Raw genomic sequence first — 24,181 nt, 5'->3', positions numbered from 1 at the left:
CTGGCTGACATCAATTTAAGATAAAAAAACTCAGTTAATTCACATGTAAATATCATTAAGATGTATAACAAAAGACCAATTCATGTGAATTAAAAATAAATAATAGAAATATAGGTCAAATAAGCTTGGAGTTTATTTAATTAATTTTTTATGATTCATTGATTTATTTGGAAGGTAGAGTTACAGAGAGCCCAAGGCAGAGAGAGAGAGATCGATTTTCCATCCACTGGTTAACTCCCCAACAGCTGGAGCCGGGCCAATCCAAAGCCAGGAGCCAGGAGCATCTTCTGGGTCTCTCGTATGGGTGCATGGGCCCAAGGACTTGGGTCATTTTTTACTGCCCTCCCAGGCCATAGCAGAGCGCTGGATCAGAAGTGGAGCGGCTGGGGTTCAAACTGGCGCCCATATGGGATACCTGCACTTCAGGCAGTGGCTTCACCCATTATGCTAACTGTGCTGGCTCCTATTTTAAACAAGTCAGCCATAAAGACCAACTTTTGAAACAATGGGGAAAATTGAGCATGAACCAGCATTTCCAGTTTTTACTATTAGGAAACAAACCACCCGGCCATAAAATAACAGGCACACACATGGTTCATGGATTCTGTGGGCCTGGCATTTGGGCAGGGTACATGGAGGCAGCTGCTGTGCCACACATCATCTGGAGCCTCGGCTGGGAGGGCTGAGTGGACATGTGGTCACTCCATGTGGTTGGGGTCCTCGTGGTGTGTGACTGGAGTTGCAGAGACGCCGTCTTGAGAGGAAACCCTGGGGAGAGAGTGTTCCAGGAGGACTGGCCGGGGCTGGGGGCCCTCTTCATCTTGCCCCAGGGAAGCACCTCCACTGTCACTCTCTATTGCTCCAGTGAGCAACTCAGGCCCACCCAGAGTCCAAGGCAAGTCAGACCTTATCTCTTGATGGACGCACAGCAAGCTCGCTGTGTGCAAGACAGCAGGTGCTGCAGTCACCATATTTGGAAAACACAATCAACCACAACTGGCTATTAGATGGTATTGATAAGCTGGTGTGTGTGTGTGTGTGTGTGTGTGTGCGGTAACGCTGTGTTTATTAAACAGGCTTTCTGTGTTAGACACTCACACACTAAGTGTTTATGCATGAGACACTAGGATATTTGGGATTTGCTTTCAAGTACCCCAGGAGAAAATGAAAGGTGGTGGTATGGTGGTGGCAGTGGTGGCAAAGGGGAAACAGGAGTGAAAGGACACTGAGGGTTGTGGAGGCCAGGCAGGGAGCGCCTGTTGGTTTACAGCATTCTCTTTCACTTTTAATTATTTGAAGTTTTCCTAAGTTATAAAGAAAAAGAAACAGAAAAGGAAGTGCGAACTGTCTTTCCTGTTCATGGGGGTTCTTCCTTTTCACAGTGTGGGTGAGTCAGACCTGGTGCTGAGTGGCTCACGCAGGAGATTCAGGGCCTCCTTATCCTGTGGGCCTTGCCAGCACCCTGGGGCGCTTTCCTGCCCCTTGCATCCAGGTGCTGACACTCACTGTTCCAGCCTGGGGCAGGCAGCCCTGCAGGCCTACTCCTTGGCAGAGATAAGCGGAAGGTAGAGACCTACCATTTAGTGACCAGGATTTGGCTACTGTCATCCCCCTTGGGCAGCCCCATAGTTGCCTCCTGTTCACCCTGTGTTTGGAGCAGACCAGTGGCCTCTTGTCCATGTGCACAATGTCTCCTTTGCACCTGTTTTCAGATTTAATTTCCTTTGCCGATTTAGTCCTTTCTGCTTTCTCTAGTTGAAAGATTACTGAAAATGTCTGTTCTGATGATACCATGTTCCCCATTGTTTAGTGTTATTCTTAATTTAATCTCACAAAAGAATTTTTTACGTGGCAGTTTCAGAGATGTTGATTGGAACAGAAAAATATTCGTACATGCTCAGCCAGTCTTTTGCAATCAGTACACCCACACTTTTCCAAAGCACAATAATCAAACTACACACACACACACACACACTATTTTGCATTTTGTGGGTTTTTTGAAAATGTACATGTTTTCCATTTTGTTAAAAATTACTTGCAATAATAAGCAATCATGACTGCATAATGCCTTGTCTTATATGCATGAGGATGTTTTCAAAAGTTTGTGGAAAAGTTGAATTTAAAGATAGATTTACTTTGCTGCAAAATTTTTTTGAAATCCCTGCATAAGTTTTCCAAATACACATTTTCCATGAACTTTCTGGAGGCCACTGACACCAGAATTTCTAAATATTTACATTACAGCATTTCCAGTTTTTCGATGCTAAATGTAATTACTGGAATAAATATTTTTGCTTCAATTTTAGTGTCCATATTAATTTCCTTTCCCTAGAATGTGTTCTAAAGTGTGCAATTCCAGTAAGGAACCCTGATCTGTAAAACGACTATTGACACATGCTGCCAAAGTCACTTGCAGAGAATTTCAGTCCATTCGTGGTTTTCTTCCCCACACGTGCAGTGAGACCTCCTCTCTGAAACACTGTCAGAATTGTTTTTATGCTTATTCGTTTGATTGGCTATTATTTTTCCAAATAACTAGTGTTTCTAAATAGTTTTCCTAAAGAGAGAGCGATTGGGGGTGGGATGGGAGTGGGGGTGGAGGAGGAAGAGAGGGAAGAAGGAAAGAAAAAGAAAAGTATATATTCTTACCATGATTTATATTGGGTTAAAGATACTACTTACAGTGATGTATGTAATAAATGGATGCACAGCTACTTAAGAAACCAACCCAATCAGAAATGATGGAGGAGTAAACCTCACAGTCTCCTCTCAGCTTCCCATCGCCTCCCTCTTCAAAGGTCACTTCAGTGCCTGTCATCTCAGGGGTTAAACTATCCTTATTTTTATATATGTCAGCATATGTCATTTCTGTCAGACTAATTTTTCTACTTCGGTGTTAAAAATGTTTTGTTTCAAATTTGCACAAGGAAAATTGTAGGGTAGTAATACAAAGAGACAGAGAGTTCCCATATACCCCATCTCCTCCTTTCCCCTATAGGCATCTGGTGCTGGTAACCTTGTCACAATGAATGAACCATATCCAGCTTCCCCTATTTTTTTTTTTTGTTTTGTTTTGTTTCCAAACTTCTTTTATTCCAGCCTCCAGTAATCAACATTCTGTGTTCATATTGATTTTCTTTTTTTAAATTTTAGCTCTCACATGTAAGGGAAGCATGTAGTATTTGTCTTTTTGTGTCTGGGCTTATTTTATTCAACATGATGTCCTCTGGTTCCTTCTGCTTTGTTACAAGTGACAGCATTTGATTTTAACAAATGGTTGAATAGCATTCCATTGTGTATGTTTACATTTTCTTTGATTCTGTATTTTGGCTATTGTGAATCACACTGCCATAAATGTGGTAGAGCAGATACCTCTTTGATATAATGAGTTCATGTCTTTTGAGGGTATACCCAGAAGTGAGATTGCTGGATCATATGGCAATTCCATGTCTAGCTTTTAAAGAAATCTCCATACTGTTTTCTATAGTGGCTGCTCTAATTTGCATTCCGACCAACAGTGTATAAGAGTTCCCCTTTCTCTACGTCTTAGCCAGCATTTGTTACTTTCTGCCTTTTTGATAATAGCCATTCTGATAAGGGTGAGGTGATAATTCATTGTGGTTTTGATTTGTATTTCTCTGATGGCTAATAATATTGAGCATTTTTTTCACATATGTGTTGGCCATTTGTATGTCTTTTTTAAAAAACTGTTCCTCAATTGAGACAAGGGCTGTTCAAAGTCATTGCTTCTCAAAGTGTTAACTTAACTTCTAGAGATTAACATTTTTTTAAGGTGCTCCTTATTACAAGTCAGAGAGAACATAGGCTATTTGTCCTTTGGGGACTGGCTTTTTTTTTTTTTTTAAGATTTATTATTAATTTATTTGAAAGGCAGAGTTACAGAGAGGCAGAGGCAGGGAGAGAGAGAGAGAGAGAGACAGACAGACAGACATCAATCTTCCATCTGCTGGTTCACTCCCCAGATGGCCGCAAGGGCCAGAGCTACATCGATCTGAAGTCAGGATCCAGGAGCTTCCTCTGGGTCTCCCACACAGGTACAGGGGCCCAAGGACTTGAACCATCCTCTACTGCTTTTCCAGGCCATAGAAGAGAGCTGGATCTGGAGTGGAGCAGCTGGGAATCGAACCAGGGGCCACATGAAATGCCAGCACTGCAGGTGGTGGCTTTACCTGCTATGCCACAGTGCAGGCCCCTGTATGTCTTCTTTTGATAATTGTCCATTCAGGTCTTTTGTTAATTTCTAAATAAGATTAGTTGTTTTTTTGTTGTTGAATTTTTGAGTTGTTGCTATATTCTGTATATTAATCCTTTGTCAGATAAGTAGCTTGTTAGTATTTTCTCTCATTCTGTCAGATATGTGTTTACTCTATTGATTGTTTCCTTAGCTGTGTAGAAACTTCTGAGTCTGATATAACATCATTTGTCTAGTCTATCTTGGTGAAAATCTTTTTGAGTATGTTTGGTAAGGATGTTTTGAGCTTTCTGTATCTGGATGTCCAAATCTCTTTCAAGACTTGGAAAATTTTCAACTATTTTTTTATTCAGTAGATTCTCGAGGCCTTTTTCCTTCTCTTCTCTTTCAAGTATCTGTATACTATGAATATTTGTTGGCTAAATGGTATCCCATATATCGTGTAGACTTTCCTCGTTCTTTCTAATTTTTTCTCTTTATTTTTGTCTGACTGGGTTATTTCAGTAGTCTTGTCCCTCAGATCAGAGATTGTTTCCTTCTGTTGATGTATTCTGCTGTTGAAGCTATCAATTGTATTTTTTATTTTATTAATTGAAGTTTTCAGCTCCAAAATTTCTGTTTGGTTCTTTTGAATGATTTCTATCTCCTTATTGAATTTCTCATTCATGTCATCTATTGTTTGTCTCCTTTCTTTAAACTGTCTATCTGTATTCCCTTGCATCTCATGAAGTTTCCTTAGGATGGCTATTTTGCATTCCTTTTCAGATATTTCATAGGTCAGATCAGGATCTATTTCTGGAGAACTACTGTGTTCCTTTGGAGGTGTCATGCTTCCTTGCTTCTTCGTGTTTGCTGTGGCCCTACATTAACTTCCGTGCAGCTTATGTAACAGTCTCTCCCTTTTGTTAATGGAGTGAGTTTCATTGGAAAAGAGCATTTTGGTTAGGTGGAATGTGAGGTGCACTTAGGTTATTGATTTGACTGGTCTAGATGAGCCTGGAAATGGAACCTCTGAGTGATTTCTTGAGCAGTACCAGTGTTGGAAGTGTCTACAACAGCCATACTTGTCTGGTCCTCGGCAGATTGTGGAGGTGGTATTACAACTTTAAAGTGGAGATGAGCGTCTAAAGGTGTGTGTCTTTAGGCTCCAGGGAGTTGGGTGTTCATCACACCAGGATTTCTGATGTCTGTGGCCATGTTTCTGGTGCTGTGGGAAGGTTGTCCCCTTCTCCTGAAGGGCAAGCGTGAGTGATGCTGGAGTACGTGGCACCCACAGCCAGGGCCCCCAGAGTGTATGATGTGGATAAGAGCTTCCCCAGACTCTGCTGTGTGGGTGTGACTAATGCTGGGGCTCAAAGCACCATGAACCCAAGTCCCAGCACTGGGACATGTTAAGGGGACCCTGCCCCAGTCCCACGGGGTGAGTACAGGCTGTGGTGAGGACTGTACACTGGTAGGTATGGGACACTGGAGCGGGTAGATTCTTCCCTAGGTCCCACAGGGTATGCTGCAGTTACTCTGAGGAATATGGTAGTAATAGTCACAGCCCTGGAGCTACAGGCTACAGTGGGGTCCTTATCCAGGTACCACAGGGTGAGTGCCAGTTACTTCAGGGGTTATGGGTTAGCAGTCAGAAATCTGAAGCAGAGGAATCCAGGCATAGCCCTCTGGATCCCCCACGTGAGTGTGAGTTACTCTAGGGTTATAGCATCAGCATTCAGAATTCCAGAGTTGCAGGGCACAGAGGGGACTGGCCCAGCTCTCGCAGGGCACGCGAGGGTGATGCCGGGGCTTGTGTTCTGGGCCGCCAGCACCCTGTGGTAAGACCTGCAGAAGCAGCTTCCTCAGGTCTGGTCCCCTGGGGTTGTTGTCCCGGCTGCTGCTGGTGAGCAGCCTCAAGAAGCCACAGGGAATTTTCCTAGATGACACAGAGCAAGCGAGTGCAGCCCCAGGGCCAGTGCCCGAACTCCCGAGGCTGCAGGACTCACAGGGGCCTGCTTTCTCCCTGCCAGGTGCCCTGGCTGTCCCTCGGGGCTTCTGGAAGTGAAGGGGCTGCTTGCTTCTCCTGGCACAGGTGGAGTTCAGCAGCTTCTTGGCAGCAGCTCGGGTCTGGCATGTTGAGGTAGCGGAAGGGAGTGTGTGGGTCCCTCTTTAGAGCAAAGCGGGCGCTCAGACCCCAGTCAGCCCTCTAGACTTGAAGTCGGTGGGGACTGAGGAATCCTCCCACGGGCATGGCTGCCCATCTGCAGGAGCGGCAGGGTTCCTACTTCCTGCTTTCCTCTGCCTGCAAGGTGGGGCCCCTTGCAAGGGGGCTGGGGAAGGAGCGCTGGGCAGCAGCAGGCGTCCTGTTTGTTCCTCTCTCTCTGCTGCCTTCAGAGTCTGTGTTGTCTGCAGATCTCATGAGTTCTTTGCTTCGGTTTTTCCCTCAGTCAGTCTCCTTATGTGTATTTTAGACATAGAGTGTTTTCCAGACAAGATGGCGTCTCCTGGCCAGGGGGCCAGGGTAGGCGTGGTGGTGCCAGCAGAGGCGTGCTGTGTTTCTGTCTTCCTGCTGACGCTCTGTCTCTGAGCTGTTTGCAGTTACCATCACTTTTCAACTCGTGCCTTCCCTCAGACAATCTTGAAATGTGGTACTTCCCTCCTTGTTCTAAAACTTTCTCCGGCTGAGGTGGATGGAGATCCCCCTCTATTCAGTCTTCTTGGGACTTCTTCACTTTTTTTTCTGTTAGTTCTTTAGAATGATATACCATGTTTCTGTCCTCTGGTAGTTACTGTTAACAAATGTAACACATTTGCTGAAACATATCATTCTCTTGCAGTCTAGTGTGAAGCCAGGGCTGTAAGCCTCTCAAATAAGACAACTTCCCCTTTCTCCATCTCCTATCAAATAGAAATCTTTAGGGGTTTCAGTTCCGGATGGATTAGTCCTTTCTCATGGTCTATGGTAATTGTTTGGATGTAGTTACTCTTATTTCTGCCCCAGGTTTTTTTGTGCCTCACCCATTTTCTCTTTCCCTACAATGAATTTCATTTTGCTGGAAGACATTCTCAGGGAACCCCTTCAGAAAGGAGCTGAGGATGATAAACTTTTTGACCCCTTTCGTATCCCAGAAGTCTTGATTTTCTCCTCTCATCTCCATGCCAGCTGGGTGTCCTAGTCTGTTTTGTTTCACTATAATAAAATACCAGAGGCTGGGTACTTGATGAAGACAAGTTTACTGGGCTCCCGATTCAGGTGACTGGAGAGTCCAGACAGCCTGGTGCTGTCCTGCTGGTGAAGGCCCTGGGTGGGAAGAGGCCAGGACAGAGGGGACACAGTGTGAGCATGGAAACAAGACAGCAGGAGGGGCCGGGCTCCCTCTTTATACTAACCCTCTCTCCTGGAACTAATCCACTCCTGCCAGACCTGATCCACTCTTGGGAGACAGCATTCTCCGCACATGACCATGGAGCTCCCCATGACATAATCACCTTCCACTAAGCCCCTCCTCTTAAAGGTGCCACCACCTCAATGCTACCACACTGGGGACATGAACCGCTAGGGGATGAACCACAGTCAGACTATCACAGAGGATGTATAATTTTAGGTTAAAATTTTTGTTGTCTAAGACTTTAAAGAATTGCTTCATTTTCCATATGGTCAACAAGAGGTGCTCTGGATTGAATATTTGTCCCCCTAAATTCAACATGTTTTGTTAATGGTACTGAGGGTGGAAATGTGCCCCAATTATGGTAGGAAGGAATGAGATTGGATGAGGTTGGCTGTTGGGAGGGGTCCGTGTGGTTGAATCCTGGCGGCTTCCTGAGGGACCACACGGGTGCACACAAGCCGTGTGCTCCCCATCCCTTTCACATGATGCCCAGTGCCACCTGGGGAGTCTCAGCAGCGGCATCGTCACCAGAGACCAAGCGTCAGGACTGAACCTCCAGAACGGTGTCCAGAGTAAACCTCTGTCATCTGTAGTCAGGGTGCCTCAGGTGTTTCACGGGAGTAAGTGAGAAACTGACATGTTTTAGATTCCTGCCAATCAAATCACCAAGTCTTTCAGAAATAGGAAGTTTCTCCCTTTCTAGAATCTTTTAGGTTTTTCCTCTCATGGAATAAGCTTGACTCTGCCTCAGGCATTTTTCTGGCCTCACCCTGACCTTAGCCCTGAGGCCAGGTGCTGCTGCTGCTTTAGAAATAACCTAGTGAACAGGCTTCTGCTCATGTGGGCTCCCACCACGGGGCAATAGCCCGGGGTACAAATCCTCTTGGGCACCAAACAGGAGGACTTAAACTATTGGTGTGTCTACCATAGAGACAGATCCAAGAAAGGGCTATAAACTTCCATGCAAGGTGGTAGCTGCCAATTCTCTTTCAACTACACGGGAGGACTGATCATTCAAAATGTGTGGATAACATCTGCGTGACTTTTGACTGCTGGCTTACAAGGAATTTAAAGAATTGAGAGATGTTGCCTTAAAAAAAAATCCCTTTCCATTTCCACATACTTACATATGTGAGCTAATGTTTTTCAGAGTTTACATGTATTAAAGATTTTAAAAAGGAATATAGTTAATGATGAAACCCTATCTTATTGATAGAGTGCCCTAATTACTAATATATTTAATTATATAATTGTTTAAATAAATGGTTTATTCTAAATCTATTGTCTAAATTATTTACTTATTAATTTGTTGCTAATTGCCATAAATACTAACACTAATTTTTAAAGTTTTATATCCATTTTCTTAAGCTCTTTCTAGTAGAATTTTACTCTTTACCTTTGACATTTATCAAAATTTATAATGTATTTTTCGATAAATTGTACACTAAATAATAGCTCAACCTAGAGTGATTACTTTTATCACTTAAATCTTTACATAAAAATTTAAAAATTAAAATGTCAATTTACTTACATATTTGGGGTAGAGTCATATTGTACTGTCATCAAAAGTCTTATAAGCATAAACATATGAGTATTATATTTAGATGAAAGTTCTGCAAGGAAGTGGAATAGAAATTTAAATTGAAGGAGAAACAAAAGCAATGTAAAATTTCTCATTGTTCAAGAAAAGGTCTGAATGTATTTTTAACAAAAGATGTTGGTGAGTAATAACCGTATGTGACATTTGTAAACCATTAGCTACATTTAAGAAAATATTATTATAAAAACTTTATTCTGAAGTGTCAATGTTACATGCCAGAAATTATACTCTTTGCAACAATTTAACCAATGCTAAAAATTTAGATGTCAAATTAAAATTGTGTGAGAGGTGACAGAATTCAATGCAGTATTTTAGGGAGTACACAAGCTGAGACACTGGAGACTGAAATCCTCCAGGGTTGGGGCAGGACCCAGGAATCTGCATGTAAAAGCCCTCCCTGGGGACACTAAGGGCCAGCCTGATTGGGAATCTGGCTATCATTTGATTTGGCTGGGTGTGGTGGAGCCACTGACTCCTTTTCTTTGAACTCCATACAATCTTGCCCCTTCTGTTTTTAGTAACTTGAAACATAGGTTTGCAAAAAGGCCCTGGTGTATTATAGGTTATGCATAATTAAACCACCTCACACAATCATCACTCACAAAATTCATCTGAATTTCCCCCCAGGGGATCTGACTCCAGGAAGCTCTTCAGGTGGTCTTTGAAGACACTTGCTCCAAATGGAAATTTCCAGGATGCCAAATAAGAAGGTTCCCCACATTCTATGAATGCCAAGAGTGTGCAAAGCTCCCACCCGGGGTGCAGGTGCTTGGGCCCGCCCCCAGGTCCGTGTGAGTACCTTCTGTTATAGAGTTTACTCCCTTTTGTACATGCTCTGCCACTTGAGGTATTCTCTCGCAGTGCAACAATAATGAACCACACCTACGGGAGGGCCTCTCCCTGTTCCAGAAAAGCAAGCAAGGGCTTTCAGAGACGTGGAGGTGGCCTCACGAGGGGCGGTGGACAGAACCCAGGATCATGGCCGAGGCTCAGGCCAGGGTGATCATGGTGACAAGGGTGAAAAAGCACTGGGGAGGAGCCGGAGGGTGGTTTCAGGATCCTGTGCGTCTCATCTTAATTTTAAATTGCTTATGCATAGGGGTGTTCCCACACCCCACGCCATGGTTTCCTTGTGACCCCCCGCCCCTCCCCCCCCATCCCCAGAGCTCCTGTGCTGGGAATGGAATCCCCAGCACAACAGGGTGGAGGGGTGGGGTCTGGAGAGTGTGATTAGGTCACGGGCACTGCCCTCATGAGTGGATTCGTGCCTTATCTTGGGAGTGGGTTAGTTTTCCAGGGAGTAGGCGCCTGATAAAACCATGAGTCCGACCCCCTTCTCCCCTCTCTGGGTTGCCATTGCACTTTCTGACCTTGGGATGCCTTTGCTATGGAATGCTGTTGTGCCCAGGCCCTCACGGGATGCCACCACTATGCTCTTGAACTTCCCAGCCTCCAGAACTGTGAACTGAACATCTCTTCTTCACAGCGTTCCCAGTCTGTGGCCCTCCGCCATAGCAGCGGGAGATGGTCCAGGACAACCCATTATCTCCAGCCTCCAGTGGATCTGCAGCCCACATTTGTGTTCGTGGAACTTAAGGAGGAGAGAATTGAAGAGGAGGCAGCAAGACATGTCTTTGGTAACCCAGGAGGGCAGAGAATATGAACCACACCGTGCAGTGTTGACCAGGGCAAGCCCATGCCCTTGAGACTCCATGAAGGTCAAGGATGCCTCTTGCACTGTAAGCCATTGTATGTGACAGAAATGGGAAAGCCAACTGCAGAGTGACAGTGAATGCTTTTCCTCTATTTTTATTTAAAAGCTAACACATCAGGTAAATGTTTAAGCATTATGAACAGTCTAGGGAAAGGAAAGAGGTGCATAAATGTATCTGTTTTTTCCTTTAGCAAATGAGAACATTATGTGTATTCTCCAGCAATCTTTTTGCTCTTTTGGTGTGAAAGAGAGGGACGATTCTGGAAGGCTGAGGGACCTGGGATGGGGGTAGAGCTGACACTTGGGAGTTCTCTGCAGTAACCATTTACTTGAATCTTGTTGAATGGATGAGGAAGCGCAGGCTCCGAGATGTTGTCCGTGGGCGGCAGAAGAGAAGGTGGATGTCATTTGACTTAGAATTTGAACTCAAGCATATCAGGTGCCTAAGCCGAGCTTTCCCCACTCCTCCGTCCTCACTCTCGTCCTCTGAGGTCACTGGGATGAAGACTGAGCCGCAGGCAGGACCCTGCACTCAAATGCGTAGCCTAGGAGGCAGCACAGGGAGTGTTCGCACTTCGGTGGGGAGAGGGAAATCACACAGGAAGTGATGGGGGTTCTGTTCTCAGTGCTGAGAAAGGAGGGCGGGTGCGCAGTGACAGGGGAGCTGCTGCAGGGTAGGGCCCAAGACCCTTGGCATGGGTCGGGATGGCAGACTCCGATGGGAGCCCATAGCTGGAGCTGGTCAGCGTGTTGGGAGAATGGTTCCCACCTTCTAAACAGCTCCCCTCTACTGTGGGAAATGCATTTCCTGTGCCTCAGACATCAGATGGGGCTTTCCTGGCCGGCTCTCCCTGCGCCCTGGGTGAACGCTGGAGCAAAGCCAGCCAGAGGACGCAGCCCTCCTGGCTTCTGTGGGGTTTTACCGTGTCCATGGGGCTGAATTGGAGACAACCAGATGCCTACCTGAGATTTTTTTTTTCCTCCAAGGGACAGCAGAGAGGATTTGTAGCTTCTGCTCTGAGGAGGGGGCTGTGGGCTGGTGTTGTTGGCAGCCATTTTGCTTTTTCCATAAGCGGCCTTGTGTAGGGGCCAGTGCCGTGGCATAGTGGGTGGAGTCTCCACCTGCGATGCCAGCATCCCTTATGGGTGCTGGTTCGTGTCCCGGCTGCTCCACTGCCAGTCCAGCTCTCTGCTAGTGACAGGGGAAAAGCAGCAGCAGATAGCCCAACTGCTTTGGTCCTTGCACCCATGTAGGAGACTCGGCTGAAGCTACTGGCTCCTGGCTTAAGCCTGTTGTGGCCATCTGAGGAGTCAACCAGTGGATGGAAGATCTGTGTGTGTGGTTGTCTCCTTCTCTCTCTGTAACTCTGCCTTTCAAATAAATAAATCAATCTTAAGAAAAATACATTCATGCATATGAATGATGGTGAATTACTGAGCTTTCCTGAGCTTTTTTCTTGTGCATTTTTAAAAATTTATTTTATTTTATTTGCAAGACAGAGTTATAGAGAGAGGTAGAGGCAGAGAGAGAGAGGTCTTCCATCTGCTGGTTCACTCCCAGATGACTGCAATGGCCGGAGCTGCGCCGATCTGAAGCCAGGAGCCAGGAGCCAGGAGCCAGGAGCTTCTTCCGGGTCTCCCACGTGGGTGCAGGAGCCCAAGGACTTGGGCCATCTTCTGCTGCTTTCCCAGGCCACAGCAGAGAGCTGGATCGGAAGTGGAGCGGCCGGGCCTAGAACTGGCGCCCATATGGATGCTGGCGCTTCAGGCCAGGGCTTTAACCTGCTGCGCCACAGTGCCGGTCCCGTTGTGCTTTTTAAGTGTTCTACATGCGACTGTGAGTTTGGTTTCTGAAGCGATAATCTGTGTGGCGTCTCTGTTTCTCTGGGTTGCTGCAGAGTCACGTGCATCCTGAGTGTGGCCAAGCCCTCCTGCTTCGGGAATTGTCTCTGTCACCTACAGAAGCAGCCCCAGGGGACCTTGCTGCTGGCTCTCTGACGTTTCACTTGGCAGTGACACGTTTTCCTCGCGTGTGGAACAGTTCTGCCTTCTGCTGTCCACCTTCACTCCCTGCCCTCATCAATCTGAAATGCAGTGGTAATAGTCTGTTGGGTGGGCTTTCATTCCGCCTTTTATGTTTTCACTCAACCATTTCCCTAGAACCAAGCGAGCAAATGTTCTGCACGGGGGCTTCAAGCGCGGTGGCTCAGAGGGCTTGGACAGAGGCAGTGAGTCGGGGACAGCGGATGCCAGTGAGCCCTCTACCTGTGCCCAGACCTCCTGAAAATCCAGGAACTCCCACGGAGGGGATGCCACAGGTGGTGGTGCAGAGCCAGCAGCTGCTTTGTCTCCGGATTTTATTTTATTTTTAAAGATGTACTTATTTATTTGAGAGAGAGAGAGAAAGAGAGACAGACAGACAGACAGAGAGACAGAGACAGACAGAGAATCTTCCATACCCAAATGGCCTCAATAACCAGGACCAGGCCAGGCTAAAGCCAGGAGCCAGGAGCTGTCTTTTTTTTTTTTTTTTTTTTCCAAACACGAATGACCACAGCTTAGATGTTAAGCAGGTGTGGGTGCGTCACAGCAGTGGAAGGCTGTGAACAACATAGAGAACTCATGTTTGCATCCTGCACGAGCTCTCTCGAGCGTCCAAGCAGGAAGGGACCCAGGGAGCTCCTAGTCCGAGGCTCTCAGACTGTGCCCCCGGGTCCCTGGGCTTCCCTGCAGGTGCTTCTGGGTCTTCCTGGGGAGGATGGAGGGAAGCCAGACGGAGGGTTCTTTTCCAGCCAGATCACCTCCAGTTTCATATGAGCTCTCTCTGAGCTTGGTACTCTTGTAACAGTTAATTCAGGATGAGAAGATGGGAAAGGTGTATGCTGTCAAATTAGGTTTAAAATTACTTGTTGAGTCAAAATTCAGTTTCACAATCACCTGTCTATTCAGACACTCTTATTCTATCATAAGGAAGCTGACATCCATCAAAGTCCAAAGTGGTAGACAACAACTGAGTTTTCCAGCACCCTCTCTTCCTGTTTTCACTATATTGTCATTAGGCATAACAATTAGTGCTCTGTTTCCTCAGAGAGAAGGAATTTCTGCCACTCATCTCTGCAAGACTAGATCTCTTTGGAACAACTCACTAACCACACAATGCAATGGGCTCTGGGCCCCACTCACAGAGAAGAAGTTAGAATAAAGCCCCAAATTCCAGAGATCTGTGGGCTTCAGGTTTGGCTCGATCTGGGCTCTCATTCTCTTCCATGGGTTAACTTAGTCTGGTTCCCCACATGACAGTTACCTGTGGAGACAAGCATGAGAATCATGAAATAACCCTTCCCTTTGCTCTGATTGGAATATCCATGAACTGACAATTGTTCAAGCTCTCTTTGCTTCGGAGGACAGCTGCCGTGGGTGGGTTCTCGCTGTCTGCTTATTCGCGGTTTTAACAGTCTCTTTCACTTAGCTGTCTCCTATGAGCTAGTGCCACTTTCCTTACTTTTGTATCCCTCCTTTATTGGTAAAGCATTACCCGAGTTCTTTCTTCTATGGCCTCCTGAGTCCAGGGTTCCACAATTATGTCCCCTTAGTACTGACTCCAGATTGGACTTTGTTCACCTGAAAACCCGAGTGGAAATAGCTCAGGTTTTGCAGCCTTCTTCAAAGAGACCTGAAAATTGTGGTCTTCGTGTCTTCTACTCGATGAGGCTGAGGTTCTCTTCTGTCTGCAGCATTTTTTTTTTTAAAGATTTATTTGTTTATTTGAAAGTCAGAGTTACAGAGAAGCAGAGAGAGAGAGTGAGAGCGAGAGCGAGAGTGAGCAAGCGAGAGAGATCTTCCACCTGCTGGTTCACTTCCCAGATGGCTGAAATGGTCAGGAATGGGCCAGGCTGAAGCCAGGTCCCTGGAGCTTCCTTCACATGGGTGCAGGGGCCCAAGTACTTGTGCCATCTTCTGCTGATTTCCCAGGCCTTAGCAGAGAGCTGGATGGGAAGTGGAGCAGCCGGGACTCAAACTGGTGCCCACTGCAGGCAGCAGCTTTACCGCTATGCCACAGCGCCCACTCCTCTGCAGCAGTTTTGACCATCCTCTGTGGACGACTGAGACAGGGAGGTGACTGAGACAGTGAGTCAGGGATGCACAGAAGCGTGAAGAGCCCGAGAGTGCGCTGAGGCTGCTCCGAGCAGTGAATGTCAACATGTCTCTGGCCTCAAATACTGTGTTTGCAGCTCCTCTGCATCTCCGGCCGGGGGGAGGGGAGAGGGGGTCTGGTCCAGACGGCAAGCTTTTGGACCATCCTTGAGCTTTCTCTTTTGTCTGGAGTAGTAGCAGTCCCTTGGATCTAAATGGGCTGTGTCTTTGCTTCTAAGGACAAGGCACAGGGAAAAGCTGGCCTGGGGCTGGTGCCGCGGCTCAATAGGCTAATCCTCTGCCTGCGGTGCTGGCACACTGGGTTCTAGTCCCGGTTGGGGCACCGGATTCTGTCCCGGTTGCCCCTCTTCCAGGCCAGCTCTCTGCTATGGCCAGGGAGTGCAGTGGAGATGGCCCAAGTGCTTGGGCCCTGCACCCCATGGGAGACCAGGAGAAGCACCTGGCTTCTGGTTTCGGATCGGCGCAGTTCCCCAGCTGCAGCGCGCCGGCCGCGGCGGCCATTGGAGGGTGAACCAATGGCAAAGGAAGACCTTTCTCTCTGTCTCTCTGTCTCTCACTGTCTAACTCTGCCTGTCCCAATAAATAAATAAATAAATAAATAGCTGGCCTGGGGGAAAGGAACACGTCCATAGGTGTGAGATGGTGAGGACGGGGTTGGGGTGAGGGGAGAAAAAAGGCTGAGAGTGGCCCCAGCAGAGGACTTCGCAGTGTCTAGCTCCCTAGGGTGTATCAGGAGAGGATAAAGGGGAAAGGGAGACAGACTGAGCCTCTTGGAGGGTTTTGAGGAATATCTCACTCAAAACATGACCCAGTTGTAATTTTATTTGCAGGATGTTAAACCAATAAATCAAAAGAAGGAAAACAATAGAAGCAACAGTTTGTATAGCAGTGTGTATAAATCTGTAGTGAATACTGTATTTGCTGTAATAGCAGAAATGAAAAGCACTCTGAATGTTCAAGGACAGAGAAACCATAAAGCAAGCCGGGCCATCAGCACAATGCAGTCTTAAGGGATCTGCTGTGTGAAAGAATGAGGTCTCTTAGAAGCCTGTGGAGGCTTACAGAGGTCTCTAGCCCTAAGTGCCTGTGTGAACTTGCATTTGAATGAATTGAAATGAGATAAGATAAAAAATGCAGTTCCTCAGTGGCCCAGCCCCACTTCAAGTGCTCCCGAGCCACACACGTGGCCAGCAGCTACCATCCTAGCAGGAGTGGCGAGCATTTTTGTCATCACAGGAAGTTTTATTGGCCAGGCCTGCTCTGGAAGGCTGGGCAAGTGTTCACACATGGCTGTCGCAATGAAACAAAAAAGTTATATGGCAAGCAGCACGTGTGCTGATTATAGCAATGTAAAATGTATGCATCCGCGTAGATAAAGATCAGTCAAGATCAGGAAGCATTAAGATTCTTGCTACCAGGGAAATGAACTCACAAGATGGATCTACAAGTTTCCTCTTCGTGTGGTCCAGAGTTCCATTGCTGACACACCAAGTTCTGGGGAGCAGCCTGCAGGAAGCCAGTTGTATCTGCAGATCCTGGGCTAAACAGAGAAGGCATCTGCTGGCTCTGTGTGCTTGCAGAGTCCCGCCAAGGCACTTGGCTTCTTTTGTTGCATGGTCTCCCAGGTCCCTTCCTACGTGAAGAAACGGCAGTGCTTGTTTTCACGCAGAGAGAATGCTGCTCACGGGAATGGAGTGACAGGAATGAGGTGTCGGGTAGTGGGGTGATCAGCAGGGTCTGGTGACCGCAGTAGAGCCTGGGCTCCAATGGCAGATTCCAGGGATGAAGGCGAAGTGGACGGGATCCTCAGGAAGGGAGAATCTGACCAGTGATAAAATGGAGAATTTGTATTCCAGACACCCAAGGCCTACCAGGAATATGCATCTCTGTTTATAGAATGCTAAAAATGACTTTTGCTGGCATTGTGGCACAGCAGGTTAAGTGAAGCAAGCATCCCGTATCAGAGCCAGTTTGAGTCCCAGTTGCTCTGCTTTTTTTTTTTTATTTAAGATTTATTTTTAAATAAATAATTTTTTAAAGATTTATTTTTAGGGCCGGTGCCGCGGCTCACTAGGCTAATCCTCCGCCTTGCGGCGCTGGCACACCGGGTTCTAGTCCCGGTCGGGGTGCCGGATTCTGTCCCGGTTGCCCCTCTTCCAGGCCAGCTCTCTGCTGTGGCCAGGGAGTGCAGTGGAGGATGGCCCAAGTGCTTGGGCCCTGCACCCCATGGGAGACCAGGAGAAGCACCTGGCTCCTGGCTTCGGATCAGCGCGGTGCGCCGGCCGCAGCATGCCAGCCGTGGTGGCCATTGGAGGGTGAACCAATGGCAAAGGAAGACCTTTCTCTCTGTCTCTCTCACTGTCCACTCTGCCTGTAAAAATAAATAAATAAATAAATTGTCGCTCCCCCTCTTCGTGGAGGAGCAACACTAAACCCTGCCTAGGCTTCATATCCGAGTCACGGCACCATTATGTCGCTCCCCCTCTTCATGGAGGAACGACACAGGACCCTGCGCTGTTCTTTCGTCTGCTCGGCCCTTCCCGGGTTTGCTGCTGGTTCTTCCCGGGTTGGCTACCGACCCTTCCACCTCCGTGGAAGGGCGGTTCCCCCTGGCCACTTTCCCCACTTCCGCAGGGGAGCAGCACACCGCTGGCCGGCTCTCTCGGGGGTTGCACAGGTGTTCCCCTTAGATGTTCCCCTTAGATGTTCCTGGTGCATGCCGTCTCTCTCCTCCTTTATAGTCCTCCTCCGGCAATCCTAACTCGGCTGCCCACACGCCGAGTACGCTGCTCTCCTCCAATCAGGAGCAAGTCCTACAGTTTATTGGCTGAACTGGAGGCAGCTGTGTAGAAGCTGTTTTCTTCTCTCCCAGCGCCATATTGTGGGAGAGCAGATGCATAGAATAAGTCTTAATTCCAGTAACAGTCTAGTCCGAGTTGCTCCCCACAATAAATAAAGATTTATTTTTATTTATTTGAAAGAGTTAGAAAGGTAGACATAGAGAAAAGTCTTCAATCCACTGGTTCACTCCCCAAATGGCTGCAATGGCTGGAGCTGCGCCCATCTGAAGCCAGGAGCCAGGAGTTTCTTCCGGGCCTCCCACATGGGTGCAGGGGTCCAAGGATTCGGGCCATGTTCTTCTGCTTTCCCAGGCCACAGCAGGGAGCTGGACTGGAAGTGGAGCAGCTGGGACTCGAACTGGCACCCATATGGGATGCCAGCACTTCAGGCTGGGGCTTTAACCCGCTGCACCACAGCGCTGGCCCCTGCTCTGCTTTTGATCCAACTCCCCTAATGGACAGCAGCAGCAGATGGCCCAAGTACCTGGGCCCCTGCCGCCCATGTGGGAGACCCGGATGAAGCTCTAGGCTCCTGGCTTCAGACTGGCCCAGCCCTGGCCATTGTGCGCATTTGGGGAGTGAACCAGCAGATGGAAGATCTTTCTCTCTTTTTCTCTCTCCTTCTCTCTCTCTCTCTCTGATGCTCTGCTTTTCAAATAAGTAAAACAAATTTTTAAAGATAGAAGATGACTTTGAACTGTACCTAGGTGCACCTGGAAATGGAGCAGAGAAGGTCCCAGCTCTGTCTGGGTCCTCAGAAACCCCACCCCCTCCTCCTCCGGCGGCTGTAGTTACAGGTGGGTCACTAAATGCCCTCCCGCTGGCTCCTTAGTATCGCTCTGGAGTAGAGCAAGTCTTTCATTTGTTCCACTACTTTTCAGGTGTCAGATCATAAAATCATACTTCTTGAAAATCACTTATTCCAGAACATTTCCTCTGCGAATGGATTTTACAGTTACAGCATTTTATCTAAATCATTTCACATGTCTTTTTCAAGTTTGAAGACTTCTTTATATACTTTTCTGTTAAACATTGCACGGGGAAATGTTTCTACTAAATAATGCTATCGTCCACCTTATGATTTCTGATGTGTAACAAAGACATTCACCTGCCTTTGAGATGGATCATATGTATGGCAGAGGGCTTTGCTGTTTATACTTTTGTTGCACACTTAAATGATGCCAATCTCTTCTGGTAAAACCTTTTAGTAATGCAAAAAATAAGCATGAGGTGTGTGTGTGTGTGTGTGTGTGTGTGTGTCGCGCGCGCGCGCCCAAACTACAGCTTCACTGGATAATGAGCTACTTACTCTCTGCATGCCTTGTGGGAAATCAACATTGCAAATTCATAGACCTGTCTGCCAGGAATCTTAGAACCAAGTGGACATGTGTGTTGATCATTTCTGGATAGCTCCCAAATTAGAAGGATATTGGGTCCCAGAAGTGTGTTTTAAAGCCAATGGCACAGAACTCAAAAAGCTGTTTCATTATAGAAGTTATATATGTTTAGTATACACCCTCCCAAAGCAATGGGCTCTCTGGATGTAACTGCATTTAGTGTAGTTTAACTCAGTTTACCAATACACTCATGGCTTACCTTGTCGGGAACTAGAATTGGAAAATGCGCAAGGTGTTCCTTGCTCTCAGGCAGCCCAGAGTCTTGTAGGGAAGGCACGTGGTAAGCACGTGACTGCCAGCAGGCACAGCCATGTGCAGCAGCTCCGGCGTCTCCATGGAGGGCACCCTCCATGTGTGCCGACACGGCCTGGACTCACTGTCCATGATGGAGCTCTGACAGAGGAAGAAGAAGGATCTGTCTCTTCCTCTTCCCATCTGCTGAGTGGGGAATGCTGAGTAACACCAGCTCCACGGCCCAGAGCAAAAGACAAATGACTTGTCAAACCAGGACTTCCTGCCAGGGCCGCTCTGTGGGCTGGCTTCCTGCTTCTTCCTTTCCAGGAAGGCCAGCTTGATCTTCTTCCACTGACACCACCAGTGATGACTTTTTTTTTTTTTTTCCATCCTGGCTCCTTGTGCATTTGAGAGTAGCCCAAGGAACCCATTCAGAGCTTCTCACTGCCCGAGGGATGAAAACCTAACCTCCCTTGTGGACTGTTCGGCAGCCACCCCTCAGGCATCCCCACAGCCTTCTGGCGTGGTTCCTAGACATGCCACACCCCAGTCTTTCCACCAATCTCCTGGACACAACAGTCAGCCCTCCATGAAGATATCACCCAGGAGTCCCACATCTGTAGAGTCCACAAACTGGATCAGAGACATTGTGGAAGAACAAACGCAGGTGCACTGGACATATGTGGGTTTCATTTTCTTGTCATTATTCCCTAGACAATACAGTGTCACACCTATTCAGGTAGCATATGAGATAGTATAAGTAGTGTAGTCTAGCGATGACTGAGTGTAGTAGGAGAATGCGTGCACGTTGTGTGCAAGTTTTATGCCATTTTATGTGAGGGACCTGAGCATCATGGGTTTTGGTATCCTGGAGGGAGTCTGTAATGAAGCCCCTGGGGTACCCAGGGACAGCTGCATCCTCTTCCTCTGGCTGCTCGCACTCTCCCTGCCACGCTGGGCCTGCTGGGAAGGGCAGTCTTCGTTTTCTCAGGGGGAGACGAGGTGCTCCCAGATGACGGAGGACCCCCTGAGCTTAGCGCTCATCGACTTCAGAGTGACTGTGCCCTTCGCTGCATCCCCCTGTGAGTTGCAGAGGGAGGGCACAGCCCACATCTGCTGGCTCAGCAGACACGACTGTACTCCTAGGACCTGGCCATGCTCTGCTGCACGCAGAGCCAGCCGCACGGCTGGGGGCCTGTGCAGTCACACGGGGAGTCACACTCAGAAAGGCGGGGTTAGTGCCGTCACCATCTAGAAAATGCTTAGCTTTTGCTCAAAAGCCCTCATATTCTCATTTTGCACTGACCCTCACATATTATGAAACTGATTCTATGTGGCAGAATAAATAAAGAGTGGAGGTATATATTTACATATATATATATCAGACCATAAAATATGCTGAATTAAACAATTAAGGCTTCTGAAGTTGTCATTTTAAACAAGATAAAATGATTTAGGAAAAAATTGCAATATAGGCTATAGACGTCATAATGTTCTGTTTTTCAGATGTTGTTTGTTCATGTGAGAAAAGAGAATCCACTCTATGTGATGTATTTTGAATCAGAATTACACCTTATTCAATCACAACCATTATGACTGAAAAAACAGAGTGGCTGGCGCTGTGGCATAGTGAGTAAAGCTGCTACCTGTAGTGCAGGCATCCCATATGGGTGCCAGCTCAAGACCTGGCTGCTCCTCTTCCAATCCAGCTTTCTACTATGGCCTGGGAAAGCAATAGAAGATGGTCCAATTGTCCACCTGCATGGGAGACCCGGAAGAGGCTCCAGGTTCCTGGCTTCGGATCATCCCAGGTCTGGCCATTGTGGCCATTTGGGAAGATCTCTCTCTCTCTGCCTCTGCCTCTCTCTAACTCTGTCTTTCAAATAAATAAATCTTTAAAAACAAAACAAAACAGAAAATGGGGCCAGAATGATTTAGTTTGACATGTGCTTCACTCATTATAATTGGAAAGACAGACATAACTTCTTCAAAAAGAAATTCTGCAAATAGTAAATGCTGCCTAGGTTTCTACCTTGATAGGGTGAATGAATATCATTGGGGCCAGGTGCTGTGGCGCAGTAGGTTAATCCTCCACCTGTGGCACTGGTATCCCATATGGACGCCGGTTCTAGTCCTGGCTGCTCCTCTTCCAATCCAGCTTTCTGCTGTGCCCTGGGAAAGCAGTAGCAGATGGCCCAAGTGCTTGGGCCCCTGCACCCATGGGAGACCAGGAAGAAGCTCCTGGCTCCTGATCGTGCAGCTCTGGCTGTTGTGGCCATTTGGGGAGTGAACCAACAGAAGGAGGACCTTTCTCTCTGTCTCTCCCTCTCCTGTCTGTAACTCTACCTCTCAAATTAAAAAAAAAAAGAATATCAATGGATATTCACATGAATCATGGGGCTGATGCTACAGCACAGCTGATTAGGCCACCATCTGCAGTGCCAGCATCCCCTATGGGCACTTGTTCCCATCCTGGCTGCTCTTCTTCTGATCCAGCTCCCTGCTAATGCGCCTGGGAAAGCAGTGAAAGATGTCCTAAGTCCTTGGTCCCTTGCACTTAAGTGGGAGACCCAGAAGAAGCTCCTGTCTCCTGGCTTTAGATCAGTGCAGCCCCAGCCATTGTGGCCATTTGGAGAGTGAGCCGGCAGATGGAAGATCTCTCTTTCTCTCCCCCTACCTTTGTAACTTTGTATTTCAAATAAATAAATAAATCTTAAAGAAAATTAGTCTCAAAGGGAAAGTATGTGGGTTATGGAGCTTCTATTCTTGATACCAAGAATGACATTCAAAAGGGTATTTCTGGTCTTTGAGTTTTTTTTTTTTTAAAGATTTATTTACTTACTTGAAAGGCAGAGTTACAGGAGAGGCAGAGGCAGAGGCAGAGAGAGAGAGAGAGAGAGAGAGAGAGAGAGATGTCTTCCATCCACTGATTCACTCCACAAATGGCTGCAATGGCCAGAGCTGTGCCAATCTGAAGCCAAAAGCCAGGAGCTTCTTCCAGGTCTCCCACGTGGGTGCAGGGGCCCAAGCACTTGGGCCATCTCCTACTGCTTTCCCAGGCCATAGCAGAGAGCTGGATTGGAAGTGGAGCAGCCAGGACTCAAACTGGTGCCCATATGGGATGCTGGCACTTCAGGCAGCGGCTTTACCCACTATGCCACAGTGCCGGCCTGGCTTTGGGGTTTTAAACTCTCCAAAGAGATCTTCTGGGAAGCTGTGTGACAGCAGTCCGGGGAGTCCAGTCAGTCTGGGCTGCGGTGACAAAATACCGCAGAAACCAGGCTGGAGGCTGCAAGGCTGAGACCTGGCACCAGCACAGGCCGTGTCTGAGGAGGGCCCCCTCCTCCCAGACAGCAGCTTGTCGCCGCGTCCTCCGTGGTGGGAGGCATGGTGGCCTTCCCTCAGTCTCTTGTAGGGACACGGATCCCATTCACGAGCGCTCCACCTGCCGGACCTCATCACCCGCTGATGACCTGGCTTCCGGTACCACTCAGCCTGTGAGGTGGGGGGCAGAGGGGGCGACCCGTCAGACCATAGCGGCGCATCCTGATTGATGTGTCAGCGTCTCAGAGCCACCGCCGCCCTCTTTAGCAAGGGGACAGTGACCGTCTCTGTCACCTTTGATGGACTGTGGGGAGGACAGCACAGGTCAGGGAGGACAGTGGGAAAGTGAGTTCCAGCACAGTGGGGCCTGGGAATCCCTGCCATTTGGGAAGTGGAATGTTCCTCCGTTCTGTGAATCAGGGGACCAGATCCAGTCAAGACAAGCCGATCGCCTGCTGCATGATTTGCCTACCCCAGGCCTCAGCTTTATTGTCTGAGAAGCAGGACGTGGATAATGGGGGGGCTGTCTCTCCAGCACCCCCACCCCACTGCAGCAGCTTCCCTTCCCTGCTCCCAGCAGCGTGGAACCTCCTTCCTGATGTCTTGCACGGGCCATGCTGTGGTCTTCGTTCCTGTGTCCTGATGAATACGCTCCCCCCACCCCCATTTCCTTGATTCCTCTCCCTAACGCCGATTCTCCCTGCAGGAGCTAAACTCCACCCTGCAGAAAGCCTTCTGTGGCTGTGCCCTCTGCATTCTGCCCAGCCGAGCTTCCAGACCCTCGTGTGTTCCCACAGCCTGTGCTTTGCTCCGTCCTAGTTCCCTGTACACTGGACGGTCAGCGGCTGTTTCTTGTTTGTTGCCCAGGAGTCTCAGGGGTCTTGGAGGACTCCACCTCTTCAACATCTAGGACAGTCACTGGGACATAAGTGTTCAATTACTACTTGAGGGAGGAACGAGGGAGGATGGAAGGCCTTATTCTCCCTCAGTTGTCCTTTAATTTTTTTAGGAAGATTTATTTTATTTATTTGAAAGGCAGAGTTAGAGAGAGACAGAGAGAGTCCGACAGACATGTAGAGAGAGGCCTTCCGTTTGCTGGTTCACTCCCTAAATGGCTACAATGGCCAAGGTTGGGCCAGGACAAAGCCAGGAGTCAGCAGCTTCCTCCAGGTCCCCCATATGGGTGCAGGGACCTGGGCCATCCTCTGCTGCTTTCCCAGGTGCATTAGCAGGGAGCTGGGTCAGAAGTGGAGCAGCTGGGACACGACCCGGCGGCCATATGGGATGCTGGCATTGCAGGCGGTGGCTTAACACGCTACACCACAGCAGCAGC

The 24,181-nt window shown here is 47.9% G+C and overlaps 1 long non-coding RNA gene across 2 annotated transcripts in view; it reads left to right on the top strand.

The window, feature by feature from the left end:
- LOC127486705 (uncharacterized) overlaps positions 1-24,181 on the top strand; it is a 76,367-nt gene that overhangs the window by 48,198 nt on the left and 3,988 nt on the right. The window contains exons 2-3 of one of the 2 annotated variants that reach the window (XR_011386858.2): positions 9,812-9,975; positions 10,671-11,081. The exons of the other annotated variant lie outside the window; for it this stretch is intronic. This is a non-coding gene — a long non-coding RNA (uncharacterized LOC127486705). Of the gene's footprint in view, positions 1-9,811; positions 9,976-10,670; positions 11,082-24,181 lie in introns of those variants that run through there. 2 annotated transcript variants of the gene reach the window in all.

This window comes from Oryctolagus cuniculus, chromosome 2 (genome assembly GCF_051225735.1).
Source record: "Oryctolagus cuniculus isolate XC-2025 breed Fujian yellow rabbit chromosome 2, ASM5122573v1, whole genome shotgun sequence".
NCBI classification, from domain to species: Eukaryota; Metazoa; Chordata; class Mammalia; order Lagomorpha; family Leporidae; genus Oryctolagus; species Oryctolagus cuniculus.
Note: the sequence above shows the minus strand (reverse complement) of the source record. Positions and strands in the feature narration are given on the sequence as shown.